The 15,210-nt window shown below is 46.4% G+C and overlaps 1 protein-coding gene across 1 annotated transcript in view; it reads left to right on the forward strand.

Moving 5' to 3' along the window:
• Positions 1-15,210, forward strand: part of LOC124597840 (glutamate receptor ionotropic, kainate 2) — a 1,390,744-nt gene that overhangs the window by 397,920 nt on the left and 977,614 nt on the right. The gene's annotated exons all lie outside the window — the stretch shown is intronic.

Consider the following 15,210-nt stretch of genomic DNA (forward strand, 5'->3'; position numbering starts at 1 on the left):
GACATCTACAACGTGCTGACATGAGGAAAGTGTCCAAGCGATTTCTCATACACAAACAGCAGTTGACCGGCGTTGCCTCGTGAAACGTTGTTGTGATGCCTCGTGTAAGGAGGAGAAATGCGTGCCATCACGTTTCCGACTTTGATAAAGGTCGAATTGTAGCCTATCGCGATTGCGGTTTATCGTATCGTGACCTTGCTGCTCGCGTTGGTCGAGATCCAATGACTGTTAGTAGAATATGGAATCGGAGGGTTCAGGAGGGTAATACGGAACGCCGTGCTGGATCCCAACGGCCTCGTATCACTAGCAGTCGAGATGACAGGCATCTTATCCGCATGGCTGTAACGGATCGTGCAGCCACGTCTCGATCCCTGAGTCAATAGATGGGGACGTTTGCAAGACAACAACCATCTGCACGAACAGTTCGACGACGTTTGCAGCAGCATGGCTGCGTTTACCCTCGACGCTGCATCACAGACAGGAGTGCCTGCGATGGTGTACTCAACGACGAACCTGGGCGCACGAATGGCAAAACGTCATTTTTTCGGATGAATCCAGGTTCTGTTTACAGCATCATGATGGTGGCATCCGTGTTTGGCGACATCGCGGTGAACGCACATTGGAAGCGTGTATTCGTCATCGCCATACTGGCGTATCACCCGGCGTGATGGTATGGGGTGCCATTGGTTACACGTCTCGGTCACCTCTTGTTTCTACATTTCAGCAGGATAATGCACGACCGCATGTTGCAGGTCCTGTACGGGCCTTTCTGGTTACAGAAAATGTTCTACTGCAGCCCTGGCCAGCACATTCTCCAGATCTCTCACCAATTGAAAACGTCCCGCCCATGGTGGCCGAGCAACTAGCTCGTCACAATACGCCAGTCACTACTCTTGATGAACTGTGGTATCGTGTTGAAGCTGCATGGGCAGCTGTACCTGTACACACCATCCAAGCTCTGTTTGACTCAATTCCCAGGCGTATCGAGGCCGTTACTACGGCCAGAGGTGGTTGTTCTGGGTACTCATTTCTCAGGATCTATGCACCCAAATTGCGTGAAAATGTAATCGCATGTCAGTTCTAGTATAATATATCTGCCCAATGAACACCCGTACATCATCTGCATTTCTTCTTGGTGTAGCAATTTTAATGGCCTGTAGTGTATTAATCTTAGTTCATTGCCGATGACTTTGCAAATTCGGAGCACACTTTTTATAGTTTCAAATATTACAAAGTTGTGATGCAAGCATGGACGTGAACAGAATCGAACATAAGAAATTTTAGGTTGACAACTGGAGTCAACAGGAATTTAGTAACGTACATGGTGAATCCGAACTCCACAGACAATACGTTCCAGACGTTTAGGGATACGTTCCGAGTATTGTGTTATAACATACTCGTGATCTCCAGAAGCTCATTGCTCGTTGAATACCGACTGGTGATGCTCTGTGGATAAGACACAGTTAGTAGAGTGAATCAAAGAGGAATAGGGAAACATTCCACCAACGGTATGGGAGCCTGATGGGGAAATTTTGGTGCATGCACCGCTGCGCCCCTGCATATGCGGCCACCATATTTACAGATATGCTTCACGGACCAGCTACGGCCCTTGCCTCACCATAGTGGTTGTTTATCGAAGAGTCAGTGAGTAGTTTACTCGCGAGCATCCTGCTGCCGCCAGAGCGTCTGGGAGCGCAAGCTGCACCGATACGTTCTGGTCGCGGAACAAAGTGCTGCAATCGCAGCCACCTATTCGAGTCCCCGAAGTCACGTGACGCCTCGCATGTAGTCTTGCGTGGACGCATACTTAACAAGGAGAGCACGACAAGTGCCATAATCTGATCCCCAGAAACTTCGCTCAATGGAAAAGGGGTCAAAATAAACGACCATGCGTTTCTGCTTACCCGCAGATACTCGACCTTTTCTAATAAAACGACGGTCTAATTTTTCAACGCAATGCAGATGCCATTTAGGGCGTGATAATATCAGTAGAACTGCAGCACAGTGCCTAAAGTCGTTGCACTTCAGTTTCGCGTCCCGTATTCGAAACACGAATATTGCTTCTATTTTTTCTATTTTCATCGTTGCTTCATTATTCATCGGGAAACATTCGTGTAGTAACCTTCTACGAAAGTGTTTAGATGTATGAGAAACAAAAATAAAATATTTTGAACATGGCTGCGTTTCAGAAATGGTTAGATATCTGTAAATGAATCCAAAGTCTCTAACTAATTGCAACAAAAGACAGTTTTATTCATTCTTATACCACGGTTTCATCAGATGTAAACCCGTCTTCTTCAGAAATTCATGTAACCTGAAGACAATGTAACAGCAGTAAATACAAACCCGGAAACATACAAGTCCAAAATTACGCGTCATACAGAGACTAGGCTCCCACAAAGGGGTGGGAATATCACATAAACCATAAAACATGACCAAAACAATAAAAAGTAGTTCTTACTAAAGGCTTCGTAGTAGACCTGTTGCACCTTCTAAGTGTTCTGCCAACGAATCGCATTCTTTCGTTGGCTCTACCCAAAACATCGTCTATGTGATCGTTAAAATTTACACTATTTGTAATTGTAATCCCTAAGTATTTAGTTGAATTTACAGCCTTCATATTTGTGTGACTTATCGCGTAATCGCAAACAATCTAAGACAGCTACTGAGATTGGTTCCTATGTCGTTAATATACATCAGGACCAATAGAGGGCCTATAACACTTCCTTGGGGAACGCCGGATATTAGTTCTATTTTACTCGATGACTTTCCGTCTATTACTACGAACTGTGACCTTTATGACAGGAAATCACGAATCGAGTCGCACAACTGAGGCAATATTCCATAGGCACGCAGTTTGTATAGAAGACGCTTGTGAAGAACGGTGTCGAAAGCCTTCTGGAAATCTAAAAATATGGAATCAATGTGGCATCCCCTGTCGATAGCACTCATTACTTCATGAGTATAAAGAGCTAGTTGTGTTTCACGTGAACGATGTTTCCCGAATCCGTGCTGACTATGTGTCAATAAATCGTTTTCTTCTAGGTAATTCATAATGTTCGAACTCAGTATATGTTCCAAAATCCTACTGCAAGTCGACGTTAGTGATATGGGCCTGTAATTCAGCGGATTACTCCTGTTTCCCTTTTCTTTATATTGGTATGACTTGAGCAATTTTCCAGTTTTTAGGTACTGAACTTTTTGTGAGCGAGCGGTTGTATGTAAATGCTAAATATGGGACTATTGCATCAGCATACTCTGAAAAGAACCTGGCTGGTATACAATCTGGACTGGCAGCCTTGCCTTTATTAAATGATTTAACCTGATTTACTACACCGAAGAGGGCTCGTGTTCGGGAATGTGGGATGCCTGTAACTATAGGCCACAATAAATGTTGCAATATGGGATAATGAGGGACAAATGTGGCCAACCGGCGCAGGTGGAAGGTTGGACACCAGCAACTGGACGTCCAGGAGACTGAGTGTAGTGGAATCTCCCGGTCCAGTCCATTGTTTCCATGTCGTTCGCAGCCTCTGTCCTGTGCTGTATGTTGAGCAGAGAATAGTTGCGGAGAATCGTGCATATGTATGCACTATAGTCTCGGAAAGCCAGCGGCAGCAGTTAAGCGTCTTGGACATCAGATGCTAGCCCCCGGGTGGCGTAAATTCTATCAAGGCGACATTCCAAATGGCTTGTTTGACATGAAGGGCCATGGGCATTGCCAAACTTCTCTTCCCATGTGTCGGTAAGCCGGAGGTCTCGGACAATCATGCGGAGTTCTTGACATGTGTTAAAGTGAGACGCCTGATCTTTCTGTTACAAGACACAGTTGATGTCACCTCCAAATACGCAACTAGTATAACGCCCTAAAACAACGGGGCAATGTTTTCGGAGTAGAATGTGGCTCTCTCCTGTCGGCAGGAGGAGCCAGATGGGAAAGCAGATGTTGGTGATACGGGGGCCATAGTGGTGAAGGCCATGCTTCGTGCTGCTGGCAGGATTCCCTCACTATCGGATGCAGCCTTGGCCATGCCAAGGATATCACCAGCAGAGATGTAATGTATGTATCCGGGAACGTCAGGCAGAGCTGCCTCTTACGCTTTTTTGCAGGAATGCAATGTCACGTCAGGGTCCCAGATCACGTCTCGTAACAAAGATAATTTTGGGACGAGCTGACGTGGTTGGTATTGAACATTTCAGTCCTGCACGATTGGCGGCGTAGTAAGGGGATGTTCTGTATAACGTTGTAGGTATTCGAACACGAACAAGGCCGTCCCGTCCAACCTCCAAGGTTGAAACCTAGGTATGTTTAGGTCGTGGCCGCCGGAGACGACGCCGCCAACCAGGTGTTAGATTCGATGTCTTCGCTCCATGGGTAAGTCTGGAGTCCCGGCGAATCATCTGCTCGCTCCGGTGATATAGAATGCTTGACTGATGGAATAAGCGTCGAAAGTGATCGACGGGTCCTCCGGTTCGACCACCATTTGTCTTGTTGTCAGGGCTGGGTGCTGTTCGTTCTTGAAAGTAGGGGTTACATTGCTGTTCGCGACTTCAGTCAACTCGTGTTCGTCACCCAAAGTAACTGCAAGCCAGGTGTCGTCCGGAGGTGAGGTATCCCGATCGGGGACAGTGCAAGGTCTGCATTTACGGCGCCACTGCTTTCGTGACCAGCCTTCCGTGGTGGAAGTTGTGAGTGAATCGCTTCACGTCCGGCACAAAGGCTGCCGCTGGTACTATCGTTGACGTAAATTCCATCGTGTTGTCTGAGGGATGATCGACTTCCGCAGGTGGTGGTGACAGTGGTATCGACATGACTGTTTCTTGCTATTGATGTTGTGCAACAGTGGTATCGGTGGCATATGATACTGGCACCGATATAGGATTTGGGCGGTGGTACGAAGTTGCAGTTACGACGAGAGCCGTCGCGTGGAGGACTGGAAGGGACGTCGGTTGTGGTGCGGGCGTCGTGTAAGAGGCCGGCAGTTGATGCGAGGCTCGAGACATTCTGATCGAACGTGCCCTTCCTTGCAGCATCCTGAACGCCATTGGCCGTCTTAAATGTGCGATAGGACGAAAGGCGTCCATGACGTCTTCAGCCAAATTGTTCGCTTGTTCGCGTGCCTAACCCCACGTAAACTAGCGTCCCCTACCCCCTCCCCTCCCGGACCAAAGTTATCGTCGGCATTCCAGAAACGGAGCCCATGCTGCTTGCTCCGAAGGATCTTATCGCAACTCGCGTCATCAGCGTCTTTAAAATACACTGTACTGGTCAATAATGATAAATGGATGCCCCATATGTCATTTGCCGGTATTTTGGCTACATCACGAAGAAAGCGCTCTACCACGAACACTTTTGGTCTTGCATAATCATTGCAAAACATAAGACGGGGTGTTGATTTGTGGAATCTGTTCGCTATTGCTCTGGCGTACTGTACGGCGCGCGAGTAGTGGCCGCAGAAGGCAAACAAAACTAGCGCACGCGCTCCGCAGGCGGAAATATGGGATTACCGCATTGCTCGGCTGCTAACCCCAGACCGTAACACAGATCACGGGCTTCGTTGAAAACCTGGTCAAATGTTGGATAAAGCCTCCTTTTGTTGTAACTGCTTGGCTCCCTTGAATTCATTTACAAAAAATAAAAATAATATTCGAGTTTCGAACATGAGACGCAAAAGTGTGAAGCTCCGACGTTAGCCACAGTACCAGCGCTTCGGCTGAATTACTTACTCTTCTATGACACATAAAGTACCTCGAAAACTTTGACGGTGGCTCTCTCACGAATTGTCGGGTAGCTACGGATAAGCCGTCTTCCATTGAGCTAGGTTTTTAGGACGTCATGTTATGGCACTTGCCGTGTTCTCTCGCTTAGTTCGCCTCTCCGCCCTTGAGGGACAGCTACGATCTGGGCTCTGATGGTTCAAATGGCTCTGAGCACTATGGGACTTAACATCTGAGGTCATTAGTCCCCTAGAACTTAGAACTACTAAAACCCAACTAACCTAAGGACATCACACACATCCATGCTCGAGGCAGAATTCGAACCTGCGACCGTAGCAGTCGCGTGGTTCCGGACTGAAACGCCTAGAACCGCTCGGCCACCGCTGCCCTCGATCTGGGCTCTGACCGGTCATCAGCTGCCAAGACTCGCTGTTACGGACCAAACGCCCACTATTGTTGCTACCTGTCAAGGTATCTTCCTGCCCTCGCTGTGAGCCCATTATAACGTTGGACTTCTGTCAGTCGTACCTGATGACACTGCTTCACAAGATTTGCGTCGCTTCGTTGAACGGTGTCGTTAAGAAACCTTATTGCTGCCTTCGCGTTACCAGCCTCGTGGGCCCGAGTCGTTGATTAGCCTACCTGCTCTTCGCCACTTCGACGTTCATGGACTTAGTCCTAGTGTGCTCCTGTTAGCGTCGTCAAAGATCGATTGTTGTCAAGTCGTGTGGACATTGTACTCAGAAGTTGCATTTAATTAATGCAAATAAATGGCCAGTTCTAATTGTTAAGTGTGTATTTCAATACAGTCTGCTACACCTCTGGGTAAAGGACATAACAGAAATCTTCTGACGTAAGCAATTTTGGAGGTCGGAAGCTTGTCCGCATGATAAAACAAGATAAGCGACTATCTGTGGCTGACGTGACAACAGGGTATAAAGCCGGATTTTAGAGCCCACAGTGCAGCTCCCATAGTTGAGCATGGGGCTACACTACAGTCGACTCTTATATTTTCCCATATCGACCCACTGACAGCCTCAGTTAAGTTTGCACCTGATTCGATAAATCAAGTTTCTCGTTACATCAGGTCTATTCATCGTACACAGGAAAGCTATCAATCCGGCGAAAGAAAGGAAGATTAGGATTTAAAGTCAGTGGAGACGAAAACCAAGATCGGATTGTTGCAAGCATGGGGAAGGAAATAAGCCGTACTCTTTCAAATGCATCAACCCGGAATTTGCTGGAGCGCTGTGGAAACCCCGGAAAATGTGGATGGCCGACGACGTGAACATTATTGTGGACCTCCTGCGATCCTTCTTGTTCTTCAAAAAAAATATTTTATCAGCGGCTTTTGACGGTAAATCATGGCGTCCTAGAGACAATCGGAATAAGGCCTGCTATAATCGACCATTCGCAGATTAATTATTAGTGACCCATTCATACAGGTCGGCCGCGGTGGCCGAGCGGTTCTAGGCGCTACAGTCCGGAACCGCGCGACTGCTACGGTCACAGGTTTCAATCCTGCCTCCGGCATGGATGTGTGTGATGTTCTTAGGTTAGTTAGGTTTAAGTAGCTCTAAGTTCTAGGGGACTGATGACCTCAGATGTTAAGTCCCATAGTGCTCAGAGCCATTTGAAACAACCCATTCGTACATAGTTTTACTCGAAGAGACCATAAAAGTCAATAACCCAATCCTGCATCGTGATATACAAAAAATTTCTTGGATGACTAACGGGTCGAGGGGGGGGCAAGGGGCTTGGCTACGTTACAGCACACATCTACGTCGATAATAGGCTACAGTGTGTACTCAAAAGTCGAGCTGTACATATTCACCCTGTTAAACTTACCTGCTTTTACCTGTTATGCAGTTTCCAGTGCTTCCGTATGTCATACTTTATTAATTAATGGATTAACATAAACACTCCGGGATGCCTTTGGTACACCATAAAGTAAATAACAAGCTACCCTGGTAAAACCAAAGTATGTTTTTGAAACCTTAAATTTCCTCCAATTCGGTTGCTGCGCATTAGTTACAGTAGTCGTGTACAGCTACCAGTGGCTCTCATCAGAATTCACGGAGAATGATTTCGATTACCAAGACACATCGCTCATACCGAAATAACTGCTCGATTATAAAACTAGCACAACACTGTTGCTCTGCTAAGTGGGAGTTAGAAACGAAACCCCAGAACATTTTTGGGATTGGTGGCAATACGCCACATGACGGAGAATATCACAAAATAATGTAACCACTTAGTCGCCAAGAGGAGGTCATCAGCGACGATCTTTTAACATCAGCGAGACATTATACAGTTACAAGGTGGTCAGAAACAGTCTGAAAAGCTTGTAACGGTGCTACAAAGTAGGTTGTGCTGATAAAAAATTGGTAAGGAAAAGATTTCGATACGTTGCGCCGTTTTCGCGTTGATCACCATGAAGGTGTCGTGCGCAAATACAAGTAGCCTACCAGAGACAGTGTTGCCAAACGTGTTCTTCGTTTGGTTTCCTCAGACAGAAGAAATGTACCCTCTATTCACGTAGAATAAATTAATTACTTCCGAAAAACGCATATTGTAACTGGTAATGAGGATTTGTGCAATTCGTAACACAGATCTGTGTGCACTGCCGCGTCTTAGCGATTGAACTCACGCGTGCAACGGACTGATTGGCTGACTTCAATGCTAAATAACTTGGAAACTGCGCAACGTATCAAATTTTTTCTCAACAATTATTTCTCAGCGAAACGTCCATTGCAACACTCAAGCTTTGCAGGTTCTGTCTGACCATCCTGCAGATAATCAGCGTCGTCCGTCTTAAGTGCTGTAGGATCAATGATGGCGTAAACTTTGCTCATTGCACTTCCTTCACTAGGGCAGTAAATATCATCACCATTAAATTATACCCTAACAACAGCATTTGAAAGCACTGCGTTGTCGACTGTATGTATTTATTCAGACTTCGTTAGCATAAAGTGAACAAGTTCAAGGCTTATTACGCTATTGAGCTGGAACTTCCATCTGACACAGGCGCTATCTCATCCAACAACTGACCTGTTCTTCTCTACACAATGGCCTCCCACCACCATTTACAACTTTTTCGACTACTCTGACATCATACAAGCCACAATACTAATATTTTCCCTTTCATGCCCCTCGACTCTTATACCAGCCATCTGGTTTCCGTACAAATTGTAAATAGCCTTTCGCTCCCTGGATTTTACCCCGCCACCTTCAGAATTTGAAAGAGAGTATTCTAGTCAACATTGCCAAAAGCTCTCTCTAAGTCTACAAATGATAGAAACGTAGGTTTGCCTTTACTTAATTTTTGATGTCACGCGTATTTGGCCACTCTCGTACATCTTGCTCACCAGACGGTAAAGTTTTGTCAGGGCTGGCTCTCCCAAGGCTATCAGTAGTTCTAAAGGAATGTTATCTACCCCCACGGCCTTATTTCGACTTAGATCTTTCAGTGTTCTGTCAAATTATTCACGTAGTATCATATCTTCCATTTCATCTTCATCTATGCCCTCTTCGATTACCATAATATTGCCGTCAAGTACGTCGCCATTGTATAGACCCTCTAAATACTCCTTCCACCTTTCTTCTTACCCTTCTTTTCTTAGAATAGATTTTCCATCTGAGTTCTTGATATGTGTACAAGTGGTACTCTTTTATCCAAAGGTCTCTTTAACTTTCCTGTAAGCACCTCTAGTGATATTGCCTCTACATCCTTACATTTGTCCTCTAGCCATCCCTGCTTAGCGATTTAGCTCTTCCTGTCGACCTCATTTTTGAGAAGTTTGTATTCTTTTTCGCCTGCTTCATTTACTGCATTTTTATATTTTCTCCTTTCATCAGTTAAATTCAATATCTCTTCTGTTACCCAAGGATTTCTACTAGCCGTCGTCTTTTTACCTACTTGATTCTCTGCTGCAGTCACTATTTCATCCCAAAAAGCTACCCTTTCTTCTTTTACTGTATTTCTTTCCCTCGTTCTTGTCAGTTGTTACCTAACGCTCTCTCTGAAACTCTCTACAACCTCTGGTTCTCCCAGTTTATCCAGATCTCATCTCCTTAAATTCCCACCTTTTTTTCTGTTTCTTCGGCTTTAATTTATAATTCGTAACCAATAGTCTGTGGTCAGAGTCCACATCTGCCCTTGGAAATGTCTTACAATTTAAAACCTGGTTCCTAAATCTTTGTCTTACCATTATATAATGTATCTGAAATCTTCCAGTGCCTCTAGGCCTCTTTCGCGTATACAAACTTCTATCGTGATTCTTGAACCAAGTGTGAGCTATTATTAAGCGATGCTCTGTGCAAAATTCTACCAGGCGATTTCCTCTTTCATTCCTTACCCCCATTTCATATTCACCTACTACTTTTTCTTCTCTTCCTCTTCCTACTCTGGAATTCCAGTCCCCAATGACTATTAAATTACTTTTATCTCATAAATTTCTTCAGTCTCTTCATCATCTGCGGAGCTAGTTGGCATATAAACTTGTACTATGTTGGTAGACAGAACTTCGATCTATCTTGGCTACAACAATGCTTTCACTACGCCGTTCGTAGTAGCTTACCGGAGCACCTATCTTTTATTCATTAATAAAACTACTCCTGCATAACCCCTATTTGATTTTGTATTAATATCCCTGTATTCACCTGACCAGAAATGTTGTTCCTCCTGCCACCGAACTTCAATAATTCCCACTATATCAACTTCAACCCATCCATTCCCCTTTTAAAATTTTCTAACCTACCTACCCGATTAAAAGATCTGACTTTCCACTCTCCGATCCGTAGCTCGCCAGTTTTCTTTCTCCTGATAACGATGTCTCCCTGAATAGTCCCCGCCCGGAGATCTGATTGGGGGACTATTTTACCTCCGGAATGTTTTACCCAAAAGGACTCCATTATCATTTAACCATACAGTGAAACTGCATGCCCTCCGTAAAAATTACGGGTGTGGTTTCCCCTAGCTTTCAGCCGATCCCAGTACCAGCGCAGCAAGGCCGTTTTGGTTAGTGTTACAAGGCCAGATCAATGTCTTCCACACTGTTGCCCCTTCAAATACTGAAAAGGCTGCTGCCCCTCTTCCGGAGCCACACGTTTGTGTGGCCTCTCGACAAATACTCCTTCGTTGTGGTTGCGCCTACGGTACGGAAATCTGTATCACTCAGGCCCGTAAGCCTCCCCACCAACGGCAATGTCCATGGTTCACAAGGGGAGAAAATCTCACATATAGTTAGAACCAACGGATTCTTTCCTGTGATTAGCACACTAGGAAAATTTAATAATATATAAACCAATGTAGTATGTAACACCCTGCTTTCATTTAATTCTAACTAGGGTCTCACATATAGTTAGAGTTATATGAAAACAGTTAACTACCACAGTAGTTCATAGATTGTTAAATTGTCCTATTGTACTAATATTGTGGTGTCACCGCCAGACACCACACTTGCTAGGTGGTAGCCTTTAAATCAGCCGCGGTGCATTAGTATACGTCGGACCCGCGTGTCGCCACTATCAGTGATTGCAGACCGAGCGCCGCCACACAGCAGGTCTAGAGACACTTCCTAGCACTCGCCCCAGTTGTACAGCCGACTTTGCTAGCGATGGTTCACTGACAAATTACAGTCTCATTTGCCGAGACGATAGTTAGCATAGCCTTCAGCTACGTCATTTGCTACGACCTAGCAAGGCGCCATTACCAGTTACTATTGATGCTGTAAAACATGTACCGTCAAGAGCGATGTTCACCATTTATGGATTAAAGTTAAGTATTCCAGCTGCTACGTACGTTTTTTGCTAGTATCATTTCCTTGACCTGTTCCAGATCTCACGCCAGCCTGCGTGAGCTAAAACGCGTGCCTTTCGGCTTCCTCTCATAGTGGGTTGGCTCTCTTGCCAATCCACAACACTAATCATAAAAAGCAATCCAGTGGTTCAAAATGATTCCGATGTGGAAAAAATTTAACGTATCGGTTCAACACATCGTTGTTCCCATACATATCAGAGGAATTCGACAAATTAATATCTTTTACAAAAATAATCAGTAAGTACGTCAACACTGCGATGGTTCAACACTCATTGTTCATAGAAGTGAAAAATAATCACTTCGCTCCTCTAATACACTCCTGGAAATGGAACAAAGAACACATTGACACTGGTGTGTCAGACCCACCATACTTGCTCCGGACACTGCGAGAGGGCTGTACAAGCAATGATCACATGCACGGCACAGCGGACACACCAGGAACCGCGGTATTGGCCGTCGAATGGCGCTAGCTGTGCAGCATTTGTGCACCGCCGCCGTCAGTGTCAGCCAGTTTGCCGTGGCATACGGAGCTCCATCGCAGTCTTTAACACTGGTAGCATGCCGCGACAGCGTGGACGTGAACCGTATGTGCAGTTGACGGACTTTGAGCGAGGGCGTATAGTGGGCATGCGGGAGGCCGGGTGGACGTACCGCCGGATTGCTCAACACGTGGGGCGTGAGGTCTCCACAGTACATCGATGTTGTCGCCAGTGGTCGGCGGAAGGTGCACGTGCCCGTCGACCTGGGACCGGACCGCAGCGACGCACGGATGCACGCCAAGACCGTAGGATCCTACGCAGTGCCGTAGGGGACCGCACCGCCACTTCCCAGCAAATTAGGGACACTGTTGCTCCTGGGGTATCGGCGAGGACCATTCGCAACCGTCTCCATGAAGCTGGGCTACGGTCCCGCACACCGTTAGGCCGTCTTCCGCTCACGCCCCAACATCGTGCAGCCCGCCTCCAGTGGTGTCGCGACAGGCGTGAATGGAGGGACGAATGGAGACGTGTCGTCTTCAGCGATGAGAGTCGCTTCTGCCTTGGTGCCAATGATGGTCGTATGCGTGTTTGGCGCCGTGCAGGTGAGCGCCACAATCAGGACTGCATACGACCGAGGCACACAGGGCCAACACCCGGCATCATGGTGTGGGGAGCGATCTCCTACACTGGCCGTACACCACTGGTGATCGTCGAGGGGACACTGAATAGTGCATGGTACATCCAAACCGTCATCGAACCCATCGTTCTACCATTCCTAGACCGGCAAGGGAACTTGCTGTTCCAACAGGACAATGCACGTCCGCATGTATCCCGTGCCACCCAACGTGCTCTAGAAGGTGTAAGTCAACTACCCTGGCCAGCAAGATCTCCAGATCTGTCCCCCATTGAGCATGTTTGGGACTGGATGAAGCGTCGTCTCACGCGGTCTGCACGTCCAGCACGAACGCTGGTCCAACTGAGGCGCCAGGTGGAAATGGCATGGCAAGCCGTTCCACAGGACTACATCCAGCATCTCTACGATCGTCTCCATGGGAGAATAGCAGCCTGCATTGCTGCGAAAGGCGGATATACACTGTACTAGTGCCGACATTGTGCATGCTCTGTTGCCTGTGTCTATGTGCCTGTGGTTCTGTCAGTGTGATCATGTGATGTATCTGACCCCAGTAATGTGTCAATAAAGTTTCCCCTTCCTCGGACAATGAATTCACGGTGTTCTTATTTCAATTTCCAGGAGTGTATGTTACCACTCGGTATTATCTGCATTTACTGTCACAGAACTCATGAATTAAACCCACGAGTGAGGAAAACGATCTGTACACGATATACGCGAATATTTCAGGATGTTGATTATCTGACTAAGGCACGCTACTCATGACAGGAGACATAGGTGCTGTTTCCTTTACTGTCAACCGCAGTCTGTCTGGCCTCGGACGTGCTACATCTATAGATATGGTTCCGCCTATGAACAATATCTTTTACATTACACATTATTGACGGCAGGCATCTGAAATGAAGTATTTTATGATCCTCAATACATTGAAATTAGTGAGCTAAGCAACAAATGCTGCTAGCCAAATGGAACAGTTTTGTGTACTTAACAGAAAAATTGGACATTTGTAGTTTCAAATATGATTCCTGCCGCTCACTGAATATGTAATGTCATCCTGTCTGAATCTTTTCAAGTAACAATACGTCATAATTTCCAAAGCTTATGAGTTAACTAATTAGATCACTGCTACCATATTAGCAAGTAAAGGGTGGGGCAAATAAGAGTGGGCCTGAGAAAAGAGTTACAGGGTACGAACAAACACAGCACAGGACTATAACAGATGTTGAAAGTGAACACTATTCATCTCTTGGCACTTTTTGGCCCTGGTCAGCAAGTCCTGAAGGTGGATCGAAGGTGGACGGTGTAAGTGCTGCAGTCTCATCTGAAATGTTCTGGTGGAGTTTTGAAGACTAGGAGGGCTGTTACAATATACCTTACCTTAGACTTGTGGCCTCCCTGCACAAAGTAGTCGCACACTGACAGACGAGGTGACCTGGTTGGCCAGCTAGGACCTCGACCAGATTGCTAACATCCCTCTCAAGCGTGGAGATTGCGCAAATGTCGACCAAGGTTCGGCAGGCTGTATTGGCAGTTGCTCCATTCCGTTAGAAGTAACTGTAAAGCTTTCCCTTCTCCATTAGTGCATACATTCATGTTAATCTATACATTCACGTCGAATCGTATCCATTCCACCGGGACTCTTTTACTTGTCCCGCCCTGCACTATGTAATGGGCAAAGAAATTCGATGGGACGAAACTTATTTGCGGATCTAATATTACACTATTGGCCATTAAAATTGCTACACCAAGAATAAATACAGACGATAAACGGGTATTCATTGGACAATAATATTATACTAGAACTGACATGTGATTACATTTTCACGCAATTTGCGTGCATAGATCCTGAGAAATCAGTACCCAGAACAACCACCTCTGGCCGTAATAACGGCCTTGACTCGCCTGGGCATTGAGTCAAACAGAGCTTGGATGGCGTGTACAGGTACAGCTGCCCACACAGATTCAACACAATACCACAGTTCATCAAGAGTTGTGACTGGCGTATTGTAACGAGCCACTTGCTCGGCCACCATTGACCAGGCGTTTCCAATTGGTGAGAGATCTGGAGAATGTGCTGTCCAGGGCAGCAGTCGAACATTTTCTGTATCCAGAAAGGCCCGTACAGGACGCGCAACATGCGGTCGTGCATTATCCTGCTGAAATGTAGGGTTTCGCGAGGATCGAATGAAGGGTAGGCCACGGGTCGTAACACATCTGAAATGTAACGTCCACTGTTCAAAGTGCCGTCAATGCGATCAAGAGGTGACGGAGACGTGTAAACCAATGGCACCCCATACCATCACGCCGGGTGCCGGTATGGCGATGACGAATACGCGCTTCCAATGTGCGTTCCCCGTGATGTCGCCAAACACGGATGCCACCATCATGATGCTGTAAACAGAACCTGGATTCATCGGAAAAAATGAAGTTTTGCCATTCGTGCACCCAGGTTCGTCGTTGAGTACACCATCGCAGGCGCTCCTGTCTGTGATGCAGCGTCAAGGGTAACCGCAGCCACGGTCTCCGAGCTGATAGTCCCTGCTGCTGCAAACGTCGTCAAA

The sequence above is a fragment of the Schistocerca americana genome, chromosome 1, assembly GCF_021461395.2.
Source record: "Schistocerca americana isolate TAMUIC-IGC-003095 chromosome 1, iqSchAmer2.1, whole genome shotgun sequence".
Taxonomy (NCBI): Eukaryota; Metazoa; Arthropoda; class Insecta; order Orthoptera; family Acrididae; genus Schistocerca; species Schistocerca americana.